This window comes from Mustela lutreola, chromosome 2, assembly GCF_030435805.1.
Source record: "Mustela lutreola isolate mMusLut2 chromosome 2, mMusLut2.pri, whole genome shotgun sequence".
Lineage (NCBI taxonomy): Eukaryota > Metazoa > Chordata > Mammalia > Carnivora > Mustelidae > Mustela > Mustela lutreola.
In genome coordinates, this window is record NC_081291.1 from 209,871,106 (window position 1) to 209,891,288 (window position 20,183).

General features: G+C 41.0%; 1 pseudogene; it reads right to left on the bottom strand.

The window, feature by feature from the left end:
* Nucleotides 1-19,279: 19,279 nt before the first annotated feature.
* Nucleotides 19,280-19,935, bottom strand: LOC131825979 (glyceraldehyde-3-phosphate dehydrogenase-like; annotated as a pseudogene).
* Between the last annotated feature and the right edge of the window lie 248 nt (nt 19,936-20,183).

A 20,183-nucleotide genomic window follows, 5' to 3' on the forward strand; every position in this document is an offset into this window, starting at 1 on the left:
GGCTCTGTCCTGGGCCTGTGGGAAGCGCTGGAGACTTGAGGGCCATAAATAAAATCTGTAGGAAAAGCTATACACCGTGTGCCAGCCTCGGCTGTTGACGTGCGGTGTATCAGCTAGTGGTCCATCTTAGGAGTTAGCTCTGACCATCTCCGTCTGATACAGGGAAACCGACGTTTGCAAATGGTAGTTTGTTCAATATCGCAGCGCTAGAAACGTTAAATTTAGGATTCCTAACCCTGATTACAAAATACGGGTTCTAAGCCATTAGCTGTATTCCTCTGTTCTGCTTCTTCTGGGTCCCAGAATCTTAAAACCCGATCTCTGTGCCTTCCCACATCACCATACGGCTGATTTCAAAAAGGTTGAATGGTAATAGAATATTTTTAGGAATAATTTCACTCTGTGAAAGTAACCCACTCTTATGGGAAATACAGAAAACGTGAAGCAGAACGTTTTGACGCGACTTTTGTCCTTTGACTCGGACACTACCAAATTGTATATTTTTAAAAATTGGAACAGATTTGCTGTGCCTTAAGGAATACTCAGAGGCATCAAGTGTATCATCAGTAATAACTTCTAATAATCACTTAAAATACATAATTATTGAAATAAAAACTTTTTTGCCATGTCAAATCTAATGATGTGTGAACCACTTGCTGGGAAACATTATAAGAGATCAGGGATTCTCAAAGTGTGGCCCAGGCACCTCTGAAGCTCGCCAAGACTTTAGGGTCCTCAGTAGAAAATGATTTTTATAAGACTAAGACATGTGCTTTTTTAATTGGGGAGTTTTCCAGAAATTCACTATGTGTGTGATTAAAATAGTTTGAATGTAAAGGGCATGAGAAGCCACTTTTAGTTTAGTTTTTTTAATTAATAAACATAAAAATAGGGGTGCCTGGGTGGCCCAGTGGGTTAAAGCCTCTCCCTTCAGCTCAGGCCATGATCCCAGGGACCTGGGATGGAGCCCCATATTGGGCTCTCTGCTCAGCAGGGAGCCTGCTTCCTTCTCTCTCTCTCTCTGCCTGCCTCTCTGCCTACTTGTGATCCCTGTCAAATAAATAAATAAAATCTTTAAAAAAATTATACAAAATAAATTTTGTTCAAGCCAGTTTTTAATTTATAATACAACAAATATTGGTAGCTTTAACTCACATAAACAAAAGCTCTTTGATAACCTCAATTTTTAAGAGTAAAGGGATCCTAAGACTGAAAGGTTAGAGAACTATTGCAATAGATCAGTCTGGAATAACAGAACAACTCGAAATTTTCTTTTCTTTTTTTAACTCGAGATTTTCTTATGGATTGGCTAAGAAATAAAAAATTTCATTCATCTGACTCAGAGCATTACTTATAAGCATAACCAACACAAAATAAAACTGAAAGGGGTTAAAAATGATACATGGTGACATTTTATTAAAAATGACTAAGGAATCAAGTTTGATAAGGACTATGGGAAATTAAACTTGAGGACAACTATTGATGAATCAAGTTTCCATGAGAAGTTTATAGTAAAAGATCAATCTCATTAATTTTAGTAAATTGAAAGGAAATGAAAAGAACTAAAATCAATTAAAATCTCCTGTATGGTAATTTACCAAAGGATTAAATTGATTTAATTGCTAAGGAAAATACTTTTTAGATGAAAAAATTAATTTTTTTTTATTATTTGGGTTAAATTGTGTATTCATCATTGTGGAATCAAAACCTCAAGGACAAAATTTCTGCTGGATCCTAATAGTAGGTCAAATATTCCTCACTTGGAATAGAAAATAACAAATTCTTAATATGGCTTCAAGCCCGAGGTACTTGTCCCTGCTTATCTCACATGTGTCTTTTTTTTTTTTTTTTAAGATTTTATTTATTTATTTGACAGAGAGAAATCACAAGTAGATGGAGAGGCAGGCAGAGAGAGAGGAAGGGAAGCAGGCTCCCTGCTGAGCAGAGAGCCCGATGGGGGACTCAATCCCAGGACCCTGAGATCATGACCTGAGCTGAAGGCAGCAGCTTAACCCACTGAGCCACCCAGGCACCCTCTCACATGTGTCTTATTCTTGGCTTTCTCTCTTGGCCACAATAGTAGTTCATCCTGTCTGCTTTACTCTTCTGCCTCAGGGTATTAGCTTCTATCTACTATTCTCTCTACCTAGAATGGTCTTCTACTCCCTTTGGCTGAGTTAATTCTACTTCAGTAAACAGATACTTTCCTTAGAGAGCCTTTGATGATTCTCAAGACAGTTCCCATTGGTTACTTTAATAGCTTCTGTGTTTCCCCTTCATACCATTTGCCACAATTGTAATGACAAAATTAGTTAAAATCTTTCCTAACCAATAGGTGGGTGCTGTGTCATCAGCACCTATTAATGGGCATGGAGTAGTCTTAATGGATGACCAAACGACTGTGCAGAATAGAAGACCGAAGAATTGGGAGATGAGGTCTCTGTTCTTCCCATCTAGACGTACATGCTGTAAAACCAGAGAACAAAACACAGCAGTCAAAAGGGTCTGCCTATGAGTTTGCAAAAGGCCAAGGAGACTAGGTTTCTGCTACTTTGATTAAAGAACTCAGGTCCCTCTTGTTAAGTGCCAACTGAAAACATAGCTTCCACTGTCTAAAGACCTGGAAGATCAGTGGTGCCTCCCCCTCAACTCCCCCCACAGGTCCGCTTCTGGCTGGAGATGTCTAAGCCAACCCAGAATTTTGACAAAGACTCAGGTTACCAGTTGTTTCCTGTGACTATTTCTATTTTTTTCTCTTTTGTTTGCCTAAAGCTTTTATTTCTGTGCTTCAGAATTGTCTTGGCATTTTTGCCTTGTCTGTATGTTTTAATTTTGGGGGGGGGTGTTCTTATTTAATTTTACTGGTTCGCATTAGATCTTTAATCTTTTGGCTTTTCTTCTACCCCTCCCACCTATTTGTATGATTTATTTCAGGTCCCTATATCTTACTCCTCACTATTTTCCATTAAAGTTTAATTCTTTTTATTTGGTCTGGATTTTTTAAAAAGACTTATTTATTTGAAAGAGAGACAGAGAGAGCAAGAGCAAGTGGGAGGGGCAGGAAGAGGGAGAGAGAGACTATCTCAAGCAGACTCTGCACTGAGCGGAGGGCCTGATGCAGGGCTCCATCTCAGGACACTGAGATCATGGTTTAAGCAGAAATCAAGAGTTGGACACTCAACTGACTGTACCACCCAGGTGTTCCTAGTTTTGGATTTTATAATTTATTTTGTTTGGACTTACTATTTTACTTCATTTTTTTGTTAAAATCTCTTAATTTCCCTCTATATATTTAAGTGTGTTTCTTTGTTTTCTGTTTTAATCAAATCTTGTTGGGCTTAGGGAACCTGTATTCCCTTTCCATGTTTGGAAACAATCCCAGGGAGTCAGGCAGCTGGGATTCAGAGTATCACTGGACTTTGGAGGCTATGGCTTAGTTTGAGTGCTCAGACATGCTTGTCCATGAATGGTGCTTTGCACTGAATCGCAGTGGATAAACAGAAAAAAGGGTAATAGATTTTAGTGGATTAATTCCATGTAATCAAGAAAGCTGGTTCCATGTCAGTCACCCAGCAAACTAGATCATTCCTTCCAATCAGGGAGAAAAAGGAGTGAAGCACCAGGCCAAAATGATTGGGGAAAACCAGGGGAGTGCAAAGAAGCACACACCTCCTGATAGGTGACTTTTATGTCTTTATTTCCCTCTAAACTTTCCATTCCTAGCCTGTTATCTATGGAGTAGGGGTGAGGCTGTGGGACATTGAGCCTCAGACTACCATGTCTGTTTCACAGTGTTACAAGTTTCTGTCAAGCATGCATGAGGTAAGGAAGTTCAAGACCAAGCCCTAACTGATTTGGATGGTGAAGATACAATGAGCCACTTTCAGAATCAGTTTATTACTGACATTGACAATGAAAGGAAAATTAGCCAAAGGTGTCAGCTCCCTGGGGTCATTGTCCTACATGCAAAAAGAATGACACTGTGGGCATCTGGGTGGCTCAGTCAGTTAAGCCTCTGCCTTCAGCTCAGGTCATGATCCCAGGGTCCAGGGATGGAGCCCCGCATTGGGCTCCCTGCTCAGCCAGGAGCCTGTTTCTCCCTCTCTGGCTCCCCCTGCTTGTGTTCCTTCTTTCGCTGTGTCTCTTTCTGTCAAATAAATAAATAAAAATAAAATTGTAAGGAAAAAAAAAAAAAAAGAATAGGATTAGCCGTAGCCATGCCTCATAAGAACCCTGGAGATGATGAGAAACTTCTTCATAACAGCTTCCCAGAGGGGATAGGGAGGTGTTGAACTTTTAGATCCAAGACAAGACTCTTGTCCAGGGTATCACATCAGCAAACTGAAACTTAAACAACTTTTGTGTTCCTAGAAACACTCTGCTGCCCAGAAGTGCAGTATATCCAGTCAGCCAATCCCCAAATACCAAGCCAACCCTGGGCCTTCTCAATCCAAACAAGTTTGACTGTGTGGCCCCAGACAATCAGAAATTTCCCATTTGTTTTTTTCTTATTCTTTTTTCTTTTTTTAGATTTTATTATTTGTTTGAGAGACAGTGAGAAAGAATGAGAGAGAGAGAGAGAGAGACCATGAGAGAGAGAGAGACCATGAGAGAGAGAGAGAGAGACCATGAGAAGGGGGAGGGACAGATGGAGAAGCAAACTCCCCGCCAAGCAGGGAGCCTGATGTGGGACTCGATCCTGGGACTCCAGGATCATGACCCATGCTAAAGGTAGTCACTTAACCAACTGAGCCACCCAGGTGCCCCATTATTCTTTATTATTTATCCTATTAGAACTTTTTGCCTTGCACTCCACTTTGTAGTTCTCCAAAAGGTGACTGCTTCATGAAGTTTGAATTAAAGTTTGTTTTTATCACCTACATTGTCTTCTTTAATATATATTTTTTTAGTGGAGGTGAGAGGGAAAGGGCCTTGGAGAAACTCTTTGCAGGTCTCCCATCCTCTTGTATTCCAGGAGAATCCTAAAACATTCTGCCAAGACCCAGCTTAGTTTAGGATTGCCTTTGCCTGTGTAGTCTACACGAATAGACGCAAAGTCTACATGGGTAGATGCAGACCCATTCTCCTAGTTTTTTGGCACAATTTTTCCTTGTGGCTATCTTCAGAGGGTTCACTCCAGCACTGATTCCTGGTCCTCAGAGAGGCACATCTTGCCCTTCCCTCATTTGAAAGCTTACCCTTCCTCCCCATTCTGCTGAAATAACACTTCTCTAGCCCCGTGTTGTTAGAGATCTTACAGCCTTTTGTTACCCTGGATTATTTCCTAATCTATAGAATATTGGCTTTCTAAAATATCACCAAGACAGCATGTTAATGAGACAAAGCTGAGTTTATTGTACTGCAAAGGGAATACTACTTTGATACACTCTTAGTAACGCCTTACTTTGAAGATGGCAAAGTTAGGACGTTTATGAGTTTCTGAAGTCCAGGTAATGAGGAGCGTGGGTCGGTTTGAATAAGGATCATGATATAGAATCGATGAACACAGCGAGATGAGGATTTGAGGCAAGGCGTTCAAAGAATCTTGAAACATAAACTGTCATTTGATCCTTTCTATTGAGGAGTTGGTGGATCTTTCAGGAACTTCCTTGAAAGTACAGTAAAGTTATTTGCAGCTTTGATGTTCCTGTGCCAGTGTTTTCTGGAATAGTTATGTTGATGATGACTTGCACTAGTAAAGTCATGCTTATGTGGACATCAAGCTGTGTAGGTGTAGATGGTTTCAGTTGTCACTCCTGACTACTTTCCCTAGTGACCATCAAAGGGGATCCTCTCCAGATGATTAAATGTCTCTTGAGCTTAGCATCAGGAAAGGTATCTTAGTCTGAGCGTTTCCATTGATCCAAATGCTGGTGATGGTGGTCATGTTTGGAATCAAAAGAGGGTGCTGGGTTGACCCTGAGCTGACAGAGGCAGATGCCCCTCTTGCTGACACCAATCCCCACACCATGATCAAATATGTATCTTCTCTATTTTTGGTTGTTCAGCTGGACCTTGTTTCCCTTCCAGGGAATAAAATTCCTCTATTAACATGTGGTGTAGTTGGGAACTTAAGACCTTATTTTAAAAATATCAAGTAAACCTGCCATATGTCTTCTGGCTATATTAATCGTTTTACTGAAGGAGGCTTTAAATCCCAGGTTTTGTTTCCTCTTTTCTTAGTTAGAGGGAAAAACTTCCATAGGAGGTGCTAGTTATGCCTTTGTTTTTCAAACTTACAGGAGGCAGAGATGATGGCTACCAAGGACTTTTAGTCAGTTCAGGCTGCCATAACAAAATATGCTGTTTTATTCTGAGGCCTCTTTCTTGGCTTGTAGGTGACTGCCATCCTGCTGTGTGCAAGACCTCTCATGTCACTTTCTTAGAAGGCACTGATTGTATTGTATCAGGACACCACCCTCAGGGCCTCATTTCACTTTAACTACCTCTTCATAGGCCAATCTCCGAATACAGTTACATTGGAGATGAGGGGTTCAACCTATGAATTTTGAGGCATTAATGTCAAAGCATTCTCCAGTCTTACAAGGACTTTTTTAGTCTTGATTAATTTTTCTGATAAATCAGCCGAGATTCACCTCAACGCACGTATTGCCTTTAGCAGACTTCCCACTGTCTTCCGGATGTTGGGCCCCATTTCTGTCATCTTTGGACTTAAATTTATTCCATGAGTCCCCTAGCAGGAAGAACCATTTAAGCACTTGGTCTGTTAAAGAACAGATGGAGACATTCATCTGGCCTCAAAATATCCAAAGACAGAATTAATTTCCCATGAGCCATTTCTCTGGGACCCCCCTCCCCCCAGGAGATGCTGAATGGTAAATTTCCCACCAACTTCATTTCCAAACAGAGGCTGCTCATTCTAAACAGTAAAACAAGGCACAAACCTTGAAAGGTCAGTTCTGTCTATTCTGGGAGCAGTATTACATGAGTTAGGCTCCTTGAGGTTGCATGGAAAAGAAATCATTTTAGAGGGTGTGGATTATTAAGGATTGCAAAAAAGTAAGAAATTGCATATCTATCCTAGGGTGAGATGACTTTTCATGTCTACTGCTACAGGTTGGTATCTCTGAGTTACTGTTTTTTTTAAAAATTTAATTTTATTATTTATTTGAGAGAGAGCAAGAGTGGCCGAGGGAGGAGAAGCAGGCTCCCCACTGGGCAGGAAGTCTGATGCAGGGCTGGATCCCAGGGCCCTGGGATCATGACTAGAGCTGAAGGCAGATGCTTAACCCACTCAACCACCCAGGGGCCCCTCTGAGTTATTATTTTTATACCCAAGTTTATCTCTGTTTCTATGGTTTCTGCTTCTCTTCACCTCTTTCAACTCTTGGCCTATTTTTCTTCTCTCTACATCTTAGCTTCAGCTTCTTTCCTTGTCTCTATGTGTCTCTTAGCTGCCCTGTCCCCTTCAGGTGGGTCTCTGTGTGTTTCATATTTAAACATCCCAAGACAGAACATCCGGTCAGTTCAATGAATTGCTATCTAACAAAAAGGCCCCAGGTTCTGCTGAATTCTCAAATCAAGGCTACTACAAGCCTTTGTGACTGCCTTGGCCTAAGCAAGAATTGCTGGCACGCTTAATGGTGACCATGGGCCAGGATCATCTGTAACTTTCATGTAAGGAATGCCTTATGGCTCTTTTGTTCCAACATGGGCTGTTTGTGTGACCCACCTTCAGATCGTGTAAGATAAGATAAGTAGTCCAGCCAGTCTGTCTAAGGCAATGCTTAGTGAACAGCTCCCCTGAAGTCTTTCTGGATCAAAGCAAAGTAAAAAGAAATGAAATGTGTTATCATTAATCACTCCCTGAGTATTAACCGTTCTGAGAATGGAGATTTTTATCTGTATGAACGGGATCATTTTCCTTACTTTAAATGTTGGCTTAATTGCCCCATGCTGATTTGTGCCTAGCCAGGACTGATCTGGTTAGGTTACCAGGATAAGAAAGGGGAAATGGAACAAGACATGTCTAGATTCCATAGGCAATGCCCCAGATCACTGGAGACGGATGACATCTCTGTCTCAGGGCCTGAGAGACAAGTTCCCCTTCTGTGTTTACTAAAGGATTGCTGATATGCTGAAACTGTGCTCATCAGTCCCTCTTATAGAAAAAAGAGGAGTTACCGCCATAGCTCCTCTGATGGACATGCGAGACTAGTGCCCTTGTGCCGACCTGTGTTGCAGAGGCCAGGAAGCCCAAACTGTACTTCCCAGGTTCCCTTGTGGTTATGGTCCTAGGTATCAATGAGTCTCCAGCAGTTATACACACTCATGTGAGAGGTGGAAGGTGATAAGCAGACCTAGCTGATTTTCGTGAGGACTTGTTGTGTCCTCCAGCAGATAGGGTCAAGACAGGATGCATTTTTGGCATCCCAATTCCATAGTTAGACTCCAAAAATGTGTGGCCAGGAGAAAGCTTCTGCATCCTGTCTTTGGACTCTCTGCATCAGAGCTGTGGTGGGGTACTCCTGATCTCTCACACTGTCTGGTGGTGTTTCTTGACTCTCAACTGTCCCATCATGTAGAAAGTATAGTTCCCAACGTGGGTCAGTTCTGTGACACCCGGGATTTATTCCTGGAAGCCATCTTAGAGCTTGCCACTCCTTCCTATCACGGATGTTTCAAGAATCTTGATTCCTTGTACTAAGGCCTTTCTGCTTATAATACTTGAGTGGTTTCTGTTTTTACATGGGATGTTGATTGAGAAGTTCCTGTGTGTATGATTTTTAGGAAGCTGAAAGCACTCATGGCCAGCCTTGTGAGCTAACATAGGAAATGAAATTTGGAACTCATTCAGGATCTTGCCAAATCCAATTTTTACTCGGATTTTTAAAAGTCTTGTTTTTAAACTTAATTTCTTGTGGCTGGCCCAGACCTGGCATATAGAGCTGAGAGGAACGATTTTGAGATGAATCTGGTAAGGATGTTTGACGACACCCCAATAGCAAACAGTATGAGACTCCCCTTTTCTCAAATTTGTAATTTGAGATAAATTGCTTTCTTTCTAGTGTATGCAGAGAACATTTTCTTTCATAGTCTTTCTGATTTAAAAGGTCAAATTAAATAAGTCCCTTCGTGAAGATTTTCTGTTACTAAAATGGTTTATGATCTGTTGGTGATTGGCCTTTCTAACTTTGTTCTGATGGACAAAGTATATAATGTATCCTGCTCTCCAACCTTTTAAAAAAAGATAAATCCTCTGCCCTTTTCTAATTATGGATTTATCAGATTACTGTTTCTTTAAAAAAAATATTTTAGCTACTTTCTTGTCGCAAATTGCAAGTCCAGGTTTCTCAGGCCAATATTCTATAGAAGGAACAGGCTTTTGGTAAAGCTATTCCACAGTAAAGTATTTTTCCTCTCTGTATATTTTATACAGAAATCTTTCTGTAGAAGATAAGATCATATGAGATAAATAAGGACTGTATGTAGTCTCTACTATAGGACTGTTTTCATGGATGTCAAACATTTCATTACTTTTCCTTTTTATGTGACTTGTCGGGAAAAGTCATCTCATCATTCCTCCATTATTTTTATTTTATGGGCTCTATGAATCTTACACCTTTCATGTTTCTTTCTTAAACTGCTGGAATTTTTGAGCCAAATGTATATATTAGAGTCCCCCAATAATGGGTCAGTGATCAAAGGAGCAAGACTGATGCAAAGCGAAGGTCAAGCAAAGCTTTATTTCATGCCAAGCATTGAGAATCAAACCGACCAGTAGGGGCCGTCTCTTACAAAGAGGCGATGACCCTTCCCAGCCTCACAGACTAACTTTTATAGAGGTGGTTGAGCCTGGCTTATACACAGGTGGCCTATGAGATTGCAATACACAGGGAAAACTGCATAGTCATGCTACGTTGGCAATACGGGTGGCCAACTGGATTTCAACTTACAATAGTAAATATATGCACGCCCTACTGATTGGATGTCTCCACCCGGCCTGGCCTGCCCTTGTATCAGGGCTTTGCAAGTAAGTTCCTGGGGGGGGGGGGGGGGCGGGTGGGCAGGGTCAATCTAAGTTTACAACCAAATGGCTCCCTCTGGCTAATCAGGCCCTTACAGTATAGGTCTTCTGTGTAAGATAAAATCTTCCATGTAAGATAAGAACAAGATAAGACGTTCCCATCTTTTTATTTATTTATTTTTTTTAAATCTTTACTCAGTATTTGGTTCTGTGGATAGCAACTAGTTATAGACTAACCAGTACAACATTGAACCCAATCTAGAATCCCATATAGAAGTTGTATCATAACACCTGTGTGAAGATCTGGGTTTGGAAGAACAGTTTTCTGATCAATTGAACAATTGTCTCAAAATGAATAAAACAAGAATGTTTGAAACCCTCCTTTCTTTTTACTCATTTCCTAATATTTAATATTAATTTTGGATGAGCTAATGGAATCCCTCCCTACTCCCATTCAGGGTAAAAGTAGTAAATATTATCTACTAATATCACCAAGCTCTAGAAATGACTTGACCAACTCTTGGTCTGATTTTCTAATATTACATAAAAGAATAGCTCAAATTCAGGCACAGTAGTAGTTAGTGATTGCTGTATCAGCTATCAGTTGTTGCCTCCATTATCAAAGGAATGAGACTGAGACAAAGTAAAAGTTATGCAAAGTCTTATTCTATGCCAAGCATTGGAAGTTAGACTGACCAGCCAGGGGAACGAGGCTGAGACAAAGTGAAAGTTATGTAAAGCTTTATTCTATGCCAAGCATTAGAAGTCAGACTAACCTGCCAGGGCCACCTCCAAAGAGAGCGACGACCCCTTGGTCTTACAGGCCAGTTTTATAGGGCACAACCGCAGACATCTACATATGTGGCTTTGGCTGATTGGATGTCTCCTCCCTGTGTGTTTTAGTAATGGTTACCCGAGACCGATACTACTTAGTAACTGCTGAGGTGTTTATTAAACAACAAAATGGCCTTGTTTTAGGTATGTGTTTTAGCAACAGTTACCTGGAACTGATATCAGTAACTGCTGAGGCATTTATTAAACAACAAAATGTCTACCTAGGCAACATGGAGTCACTATGGCTAAGTAGGCCCAGGCAGGCCGTAGGGGTTTAACAGGTTTTAATGTGGAATTGGCCCCAACATCAATAGCAAACCATTCCAAAGCTTAGTGGCTTGAAACAACAACTACTTATCATTTCTCACACATATAGGGCTGGTCGGGCACTTTGTTTGATTGGGACCAGGCTTTGTTGTATTAGGGCAAGGACAGTCAGCTGGTGGGCAGGCTGGGAATTAGCAGGTTAGGAGGCCTCAAATGGAACAATTTAGCTGTGTCTCACATGGCTTCATCCTCCAGCAGGCTACCTGTTCTGGTGCTCACTGAAATGGAGAGTTCCAAGAGAGCAAGACAAAATGAAGAAGCCCTTTTTCAAATTTGCTACTACCCCACTGGCTGAAGTAGGACACATGGCCCAGGCCAAAATCAGTGTGAGTGGGCAGTATCAGAGAGCATAGATGCAAGGATGTTTGACAATTGAGGACCCCAGTACAATCAGTCTACCACAGTCACTCAAACTTCAATCACCCTTTCTGGTCAGAGTTTTCTAACATTCGCTGGCTTTTTTTTAACAATTCCACTCAGCGGGTTATCTTGGGAAAATATCAGGATGAATGTGTCTTTTGTAAGGCTCACTAGAAAGCAGTATTACTTGAATTAAGATTTCCTCCAGTGTTTTTACTGAGGTTTTTTCTTTTTATTTTTCTTGAGCCACAGTGAATAGCTGGTAATATCTGTACAAAAAAGATGCAAGCAAAAAAATTAGTGTGGCTATTCTTTGTCGAGTTTTGGTAGCCTTTCCATTTATTTATATTTCTAAGTGAATTCAGAAATTTTTGCAGGGCATGCTGTCCATCCATTCTAAAGGTACTTGGGTGTTTACCTCGGTTAGTTCTTCAGGTTTCCCTGCTTATTTTGCTGCACAGAATATCTGTACCCTAGAATTCTAGTTTGAGAATATAACTTTTAATCATCCCTTATCCCTATTAGAGCCTAATTGCAAAAATTTATGTTTGTGAGAAACCCCCAAGTGCCATACAGTTCATTCCCCTTTAGATAACAAATTTGTTGTTGGATCAAGCCAGACCACCAAAATTCTAGTTATGTGGAGAATTGAGTTTGACATTGCATTTTGGTATCATGCCATTGTCTTATAATAAGGAATAGTAAAAGGCACAGCCAAATGTAATGGACTGTATATAGTCTCTACTCTAGGCCTGTTTTCGTAGATGTCAAACATTTCATTACTTTTCCTTTTTATGTGACCTGTCGGGAAAACTTATCTCATTATTCCACCATTGTTTTTATTTTATGGCCTCTATGAATCTTACACCTTTTGTGTTTCTTTCTTAAACGGCTGGAATTTTTGAGCCAAATGTATAGTGCAGCTCTGTCAACCATAGATGCCAACGGCGCACCATTTCTGTATACTACTCTTACTACTTGGATTTGTTATTTTCTTGCTTGTTCTTTCTTTCTTTCTTTTTTTTTTTTTTTTTTTTTGCTCAGACCATCTCAGCTTAAAAGAAATCTTTATTGACTTTATTTGTTTTTTTTTTAATAAGCCATATCAAATCCTTTATGAAATGTGATAGGATAAAACATATGTATTTAAAGTATAAGTTTATGGACTTACAGATGGTTTGAGGATGATTCAAGGGTTTAGAAACTTCACTTCAGAATAATTTTTTTTTTTTTTTTTTTACTAATTTAGGGAGAGGAATTTGTAGTTTTTGCTAGAAACACAACCAACTATGAGTACAACAATACCAAAGTTTAAAACAAACTTAAGAACTTACATTACTAAATGTAGATTCTATTAGAAATAATAAGGGGAAGGGTTAAGTGTCTGACTCTTGATTTAGGCTCAGGTCATGATCTCAAGGTCATGAGACTAAGCCAGGCATCGGGGTCCATTCTGGGGGTGGATCCTGCTTAGGATTCTCTCTCTGCCTCTTCCTCTGCCGCTCTCCTACCACCCCCGTGCTGTCATGTGCTCCCTCAATCTCTTTTTCTCTCTCTGAGAAAAAAAGGGGGAACTAAAGGATCATTCTAGAATTATTTTCCTTAAGGTATAGACACTAATTTATTCATATAAGATGGTCCCTGATTTCTTTTGGGTACTTAGCGCATGAGCCAGTACTTATTTTTGTGGTTGGATTAGAAAGGATGCTTGCTGGTTCAAATGCTTATCAGCCATCGTCATGCTTGCTTGTCCTATTCTTAATGTTTTGGCTATTTTTATTACAATGATTTCCACTAGGATTTTAATTAGGGGCAGTCTAAGGGAGATAAAAGTAAGAACAGATCCATGTGTCTATTTATGTAGTAGTTGGCTAGCAAAATTATTTTCTCATTGCTATTTGATTTAACTATTTTCTGTTCCTTCACAAATATTCACTGTTCTGACTGTGCCAAATCATACTACTGAGGTGAAAGTTAAGTCACAGCAGGAATCCTGGTCAAGAAGAAGGATATGGCTACCAAAAATCCCCTTCCAGAAGATCTTTTTATCCCGCTACATCATACAGGGATTTTGGACAACTTAGGCAAACAGGCTAGCAACACTTGGAAATTAACTTTGTGAGACGAGTAAGATAATTTATGCATAAATGAGAGACACAGAGAAGGAATATGTTCAGAAAATGCAGTATTACACAGTCAGTTGTCTCAAGATGACTCTCAAGCTTTGCCAAAAAATTACAAAAGAAAATGGAAAACATGTTAGTAAGGAAACTGCATCCTCAAGCCCACCACTTTCTTCTCATTTGAGGTACAAAATGACTCTTAGGCTCTTACCTGGGGCCTTTTGGACTGAGAATTATTGTCAAAAAATACCACTCATTCCCATAAGCTTTATACTGTGGTCTAGTTTCTCACACAGGGTAAATAAGAACAGGTGTGAGAATGCAAAAGCTAACTATCAGACCTACTGACAGTAGTAAGGATAGATAATAGCCAGGCAGACAAGAGCCTGATATTCTTTTTTTTTTTTTTTTTTTTTTTAAGATTTTATTTACTTATCAGAGAGAGAGGGAGAGCGAGCGAGCACAGGCAGACAGAATGGCAGGCAGAGGCAGAGGGAGAAGCAGGCTCCCCGCCCAGCAAGGAACCCGATGCGGGACTCGATCCTAGGACGCTGGGATCATGACCTGAGCTGAAGGCAGCTGCCTAACCAACTGAGCCACCCAGGCGTCCCAAGAGCCTGATATTCTTAAAGGATATGTAAAGGACTAGAGGAGCCAAAGTGGGGCTATTTGGTGAACTGACTGTATGCAGCAGTGAGTTACTCTTGAGGTGATCTTTGGATGACAAAAGACAAAACAAATAATGATACTTGCATCTTGTTTAAGTGGTGAGTGAAGATGTTAAATACATTTAAATTCTCTCAAAAATGATGAAAAAACATCTTTTGACCCTTGATGGGGGAAGCTTCACTTTTCTGGAAAATTCATTTATGGAGGAAACCTCATTCCCCCAATTAATACTGGGGGATACATGAGTTAAGTGTCTCTATGTTTAATAGTATTAAATGCTAATGACATAGTTAGTGTGTTGTTTGAAGAAAATATGTGATGGCTTTTATGTAGAACCCTAATTCTTTACCACACCTGTGAAAGACAAGAGGGGTAGTTCAATTATTTCTATGCAAAGAGGGGCTCCTGGGTGGCTCAGTTGGTGGAGCATCTGCCTTTGGCTTAGGTCATGATCTCGGGGTCCTGGGACTGAGCCCTGTACCAGACTCCCCTCTTAGTGCAGAATCTACTTCTCCATCTTCCTCCCTTCTCTCTACTTGTGCTCTCTCTCTGTCTTTCTCAAATAAATAAATAAATAAAATATTTAAAAACAATTATTTCCATGGAGAAACCAAGCAGTTCACATCATTGAAATTTCAGGAGTTAGATGGGATGTGGCAACAGATCTCACTGTATGCTAGCCCTCTCCCAATCTTTTCCGGTAAGATCCTCAGTCATAGCCCTGTTTTGATTAAAAATAGGGTAGGACAAATGTAAAAAAGCAACAGAAAGAAATGAACTCTGGAAATCTTACAGCCAACTATTACTGTTGGCAACCTCTGGGAAGTCTACGGGAGGTCAGTCGCCTGTTTATTGAAGTGCTGATTGAAACTCTGGGACACCGGTTCTTTCCCTTAATACAAAACCAGTTTCAAGCCAAGTCACTTAAGACCTTTTGAAAACCTTCTCCAAAATAGCATGTGATATCCTGAGGAAAAAATAAACCATGATTTAGTAAACGAAATGATCCACGTAGTAAGGATGGCTTTATATGGTGTTCTCACAGAAAGAGAAGGCACAGATGGTCAAGTGTGGCCGGGGCGGGGGGTGGTGGTGGGAATCTTTGGCGCACCCATGTGAGTTCCAACTTGAAATGGACTTCTCCATATTCCCAGCCCAGGAAGTTTTTGCTCCCCACCAGCTCTGGGAAATGGGTGGAAAGATTCATACTAACCCTGGGAAATAGAAAGTCCATTTACCTGGCAATGCTCCAGGAGAAATTAAGGAAGGTTTAAGGCTTTTCATAGTGACCATGGACTTAAGTCTTGCTCCTTCAGATTGATTTTGCCAGAGGCACATTGTTATTTCATTCCAGAGGGCAAAAATCAAGGCTGGTGAACAGTGCTGGCCCAAGATTCGACTTCAGTTTAACTGATGACAATCATCATGAGAAAGACCACAGAGCAAAAGAGGGGCCACAATGATGAGAATTTGGTGTTATGGTGCTTGATAACTGACTCCTATCCTCTATTCAGGCCTTGTTCTCAGGTAATATTACATTACTTTGACCCTGACTTTTTATTTTATTGCTTTAAGACTTTATTTGTGGGGTGCCTGGGTGGCTTAGTGGGTTAAGCCCCTGCCTTCGGCTCAGGTCATGATCTCAGGGTCCTGGGATCAAGCCCCACATCGGGCTCTCTGCTCAGTGGGGAGCCTGCTTCCTTCTCTCTCTGCCTGCCTCTCTGTCTACTTGTGATCTGTCGAATAAATAAATAAAAAAAAAATCTAAAAAAAAAAAAGACTTTATTTGTTTATTTATTTGAGAGAGAGAGAGAGAGCCTGCAAGCAGGGGAGGAGCCAAGGGACAGGGAGAAGCAGACACTGTGCTGAGCACGGAGCCCGATGAGGGGCTCGATCCTATAACCCTGAAATCGGACCGCAGCCGAAATAAAGAGTCAGACGCTCAGCTGACTGAGCCACCCAGGTGCTCCAACCCCGACTTTTACATGAATGAAGATCCTGGGCCTTACAGTATTATATGTCCGTGTTGTTCACGTGGCCACAATGACAACACATCTTGTTGAGTGTGAGCTGTGCACCATGCATTTGCTGTGTGGAACCCTTCATGGAGGTTTTCTCATTTAATCTTTAATAACCGCCCCGATGAAAATCCTCTAATGACTTCCAAGGGCACTTGTAATAAAACTTGACCCTCTAACAGGGCCCTAAGGCTCAGCGTGATGCCTCCTCTTTCTATCTCACATCCTGCTTCTTTCCCACTCGCTCTGCTTCCTTTTATTCTTAAAACACACCAAGCTCATTCCTTCCTTGGAGCTTTTCCACCAGAGGTTCTTTCTGTCCGGACAGTTCTTCTAGACCTTGGCGCAGACGGCTCCTGGTCACTGAGGTCCCGGATGAAGTCTCACCTTGCAGAGAAGGTTAGCTTGATCACCCTCTCCAGAGTACGTCCTGATACCCTTTCACATCGATCTGCTTTATTTTCATCGAAAACCTAACACTCCCTGAAAATGTTCCTGTCGAGTGATTTAAAAACTCTGTCTCCGCTCATTTGAATGTTCCTCAGCATTTGGATCCTACATATTCATTATTATTATGTTCCCAGCTCTCAAAACAGTGCTTGGCACATGATAGGTATTCAATACATGAACTCCAAGTTCCAGAGCAGGAAGCCAAAGCACTAAGGGGTTAAGATACCTGTCTTTGGCCACACGACTCCTAAGATGCATGAAGGATTTATCCAGGCTTAATTCCAAAGCTAATTTTCCTAACCACCATACTATGACACAGATTAATAGATCTCTTTCTATCAAACCTGGACTATTGGAAGGATTACGCTGAAAACAAAACTTCGATGCCCAAGAGCAGAGTTCTGGTTGTGTTTAAATCTACTAAGTTAACTGAGTGGGTTAAGAACTTCTCTACTGAACCACTGTGCACTTTTTTTCTAAGCCACAATTAAATAACACCCATATTTCTCCAAAGTGCTGAATTTCAAGACTGTGCCCTCAGTAGAGAGCAGAGCTGTGAAAATATGTGCACTTTTGTCCTAATAACTGTGATCAAGATAGATGCGTTCATTTTTTTTTTTTCAGGAGTTTATGTGAAGTGAAGCTTAAATAGATATGTAATGTAGGCCATTCTAAATATTCTTTTTTTTTTTTTAAAGATTTTATTTATTTATTTGTCAGAGAGAGCGAGCACAGGCAGACCGAGTGGCAAGGAGAGGCAGAGGGAGAAGCAGGCTCCCTGCAAGGAGCCCAATGTGGGACTCGATCCCAGGACTCCAGGATCATGACCTGAGCCGAAGGCAGCCACCTAACCAACTGAGCCACCCAGGCATCCCTAAATATTCTTGATTAAGAAATTTAAATATAAGCATAAGAAACAGCAATGAATAAACGCTATCCCCCTTTGTTGCATTTTCCTGCATTTGCTTATTTTAAGATATGTGATCTATATTTGATAAACAGTATGTAAGTTTGCAGCCTTGCACTACATTTTCATTATATTTTGAATTATGTGTAAGGACTAAATATAATTTCTGGGTTCTTCCATCTCCTTCTCTTAAGTTATTTAATATCCTGCAAAGTTTAATTTAACCATGCTAGTTTTATTTGATAGGTTAAGTGGAATTAAATTGGTTTTAAAATAAATTACACTGCAAATAATAAAAATGCTAATAGGAAATATATTCCTTAACACTAATGCTATATTTCTTGAGGTTCTTGAAGCCCAGTTATTATTATCATTACAGACAGTCTTAGCCTGCAATTGACCAATTTATGGATGAATTTTAGTAAGACAAGGAAAGGTGTTTGTGCATGGGTACGTGTGAGTGTGTGTGTGTTGAAGAAGGCAAGACAGTCTACCCTTTGTGGTTCTGCTTTCTCTGACGTCACAGAGACAAAGAATTTCCTTCATTTCTCTTCTTTAGTTTGGAAATCTTGGGTGTGATTGTCCCATTGAGTGAGCTTCTTTTTTTGGCAACATAAGAAGCTAACAAGCTCCTGGTGCTGGGCTATCTGCTATGGCTGTGTCAGAATTACCTTTCATTTCTGAATCCAGAAGCTGGGAAGGCTGCTCATACTGTTGGAGAAAAAGAGGATGGGCTCCTGAGATACCAAGTTGAGCCTTATATTTTTTTCTCATAAAAATACTGCTATATTATTGTTTGATGGGTTTATTAGTGTAATGTGTATTTATATTTTTGCAAACTTGCCCTGGAACAAATGAGAAAAAGAGTTTTAATTCTAAATGACCAGTGAATAAGCGGCCTTTGGGAAGATAACCCCTTCCTAAGTTGAAGGCTGCTTACTGTTATGCACTTCACTCTATTAAGTTTGTAGCTGGTGAATGTTTGTGATCTTACTGTGTCTTGATCTTGTCTGTGAAGTTGGGCTTTGAAACATATATGACATATTAACCTCATGAAGGCATCGTATAGAAACAAGCAGCATGCGTCTCTAAGTCGCATTTGACCTTATGGCTCTGTCTTTACATAGGTTTTATATAAAAGGTGTGTCTGAGGGGTTCAAAGAGTGAAAGAAAGAAAAAAAATGAAAGGAAAGAAGGAAGGAGAGAAAGAGGGCAGGACAGAAGAAAAGAAGAAAGGGTTGGCATGACCTAACACTAGTTTCTCATTATCAAACCTGTTTTCTTGCCTTTATTTTCATCATTATTGAATTCATGATAAAAACTGTAAAAGTAGTAACGTGACATGTAATTCATTCATTCATTATTTTTTACAGACTCCTTCACTGTGCCAATTTTTTCCCCTCTGGTACAGTATACTTACTGATTATACTGGACAAGATAGGGCTTCCCAAGCCCTTCCCCTTCTTCAGAGGGTCTGGCATGGAAACTGTGGAGGTTGGGAGATTCTCAGTGTGTTGGGGGATGAGTTAGGCAAGGACTCCCCAGCAGGTGGGGACTTCCATCTTCCTCTTGCTCTTGCTGGGACTTGTTGTCCAGGGAACTCTTAGTCTTTGGAGGCCATGTGGACCATAAGGTCCACCACGTGGTTGCTGTAGCCAAATTCATTGTCATACCAGGAAATGAGCTTGACAAAGTGATCATTGAGAGCAATGACTGGGGACGCGGGAGGTCATGCCAGAGATCTTCCCATTCAGCTTAGGGATGACCTTGCCTACAGCCCCTTGGCCATCATGTCACAGGTTCCCAGAGGGGCAGCTTCTGGGTGGCAGTGATGGTGTGGACTGTGGTCATGAGTCTCTTCACGATGCTGAAGTTGTTGGGAATGACCTTGGCCAGAGGGGTCAAGCATTTGGTGGTACAGGAGGCATTGCTGACAATCTTGATGGAGTTGTCACTCTTCTCATGGTTCATGTGCATCACAAACATGGAGGCATCAGCAGAAGGAGCAGAGATGATGACCCTCTTGGCCCCACCCTCCAAGTGAGCCCCAGCCTTCTCCAGGGTGGTGAAGACCCCAGTGCACTCTACAACATACACAGCACCAGCATCGCCCTATTTGAGGTTGGCAGGGTCTCAATCCTGGAAGATGGAGATGGGCTTTTCATTGATAACAAGTTTTCCGTTCTCATCCTTGATTGCAGAGAATTTGCTGTGGGTGGAATCATACTGGAACACGTAGACCATGAAGTGGAGGTCAATGAAGGGCTCACTGATGGCAACAATATCCACTTTGCCAGAGTTAAAAGCAGTCCTGGTGACCAGGCGCCCAAGATGGCCAAATCCCCAAATCTGTTCACTCGCACCTTCGCCATCATGTCTCAGGGGTCGGGGTCGAGGCTGACTCTGCACCAGAAGATGCGAAGATGCGGCTGTCTGTCCAACCAGGAGGAGCAGAGAGCCACTGGGCTGATTTTCTTTTAAAATTCTACTAAATAGCCTGCAGAGGG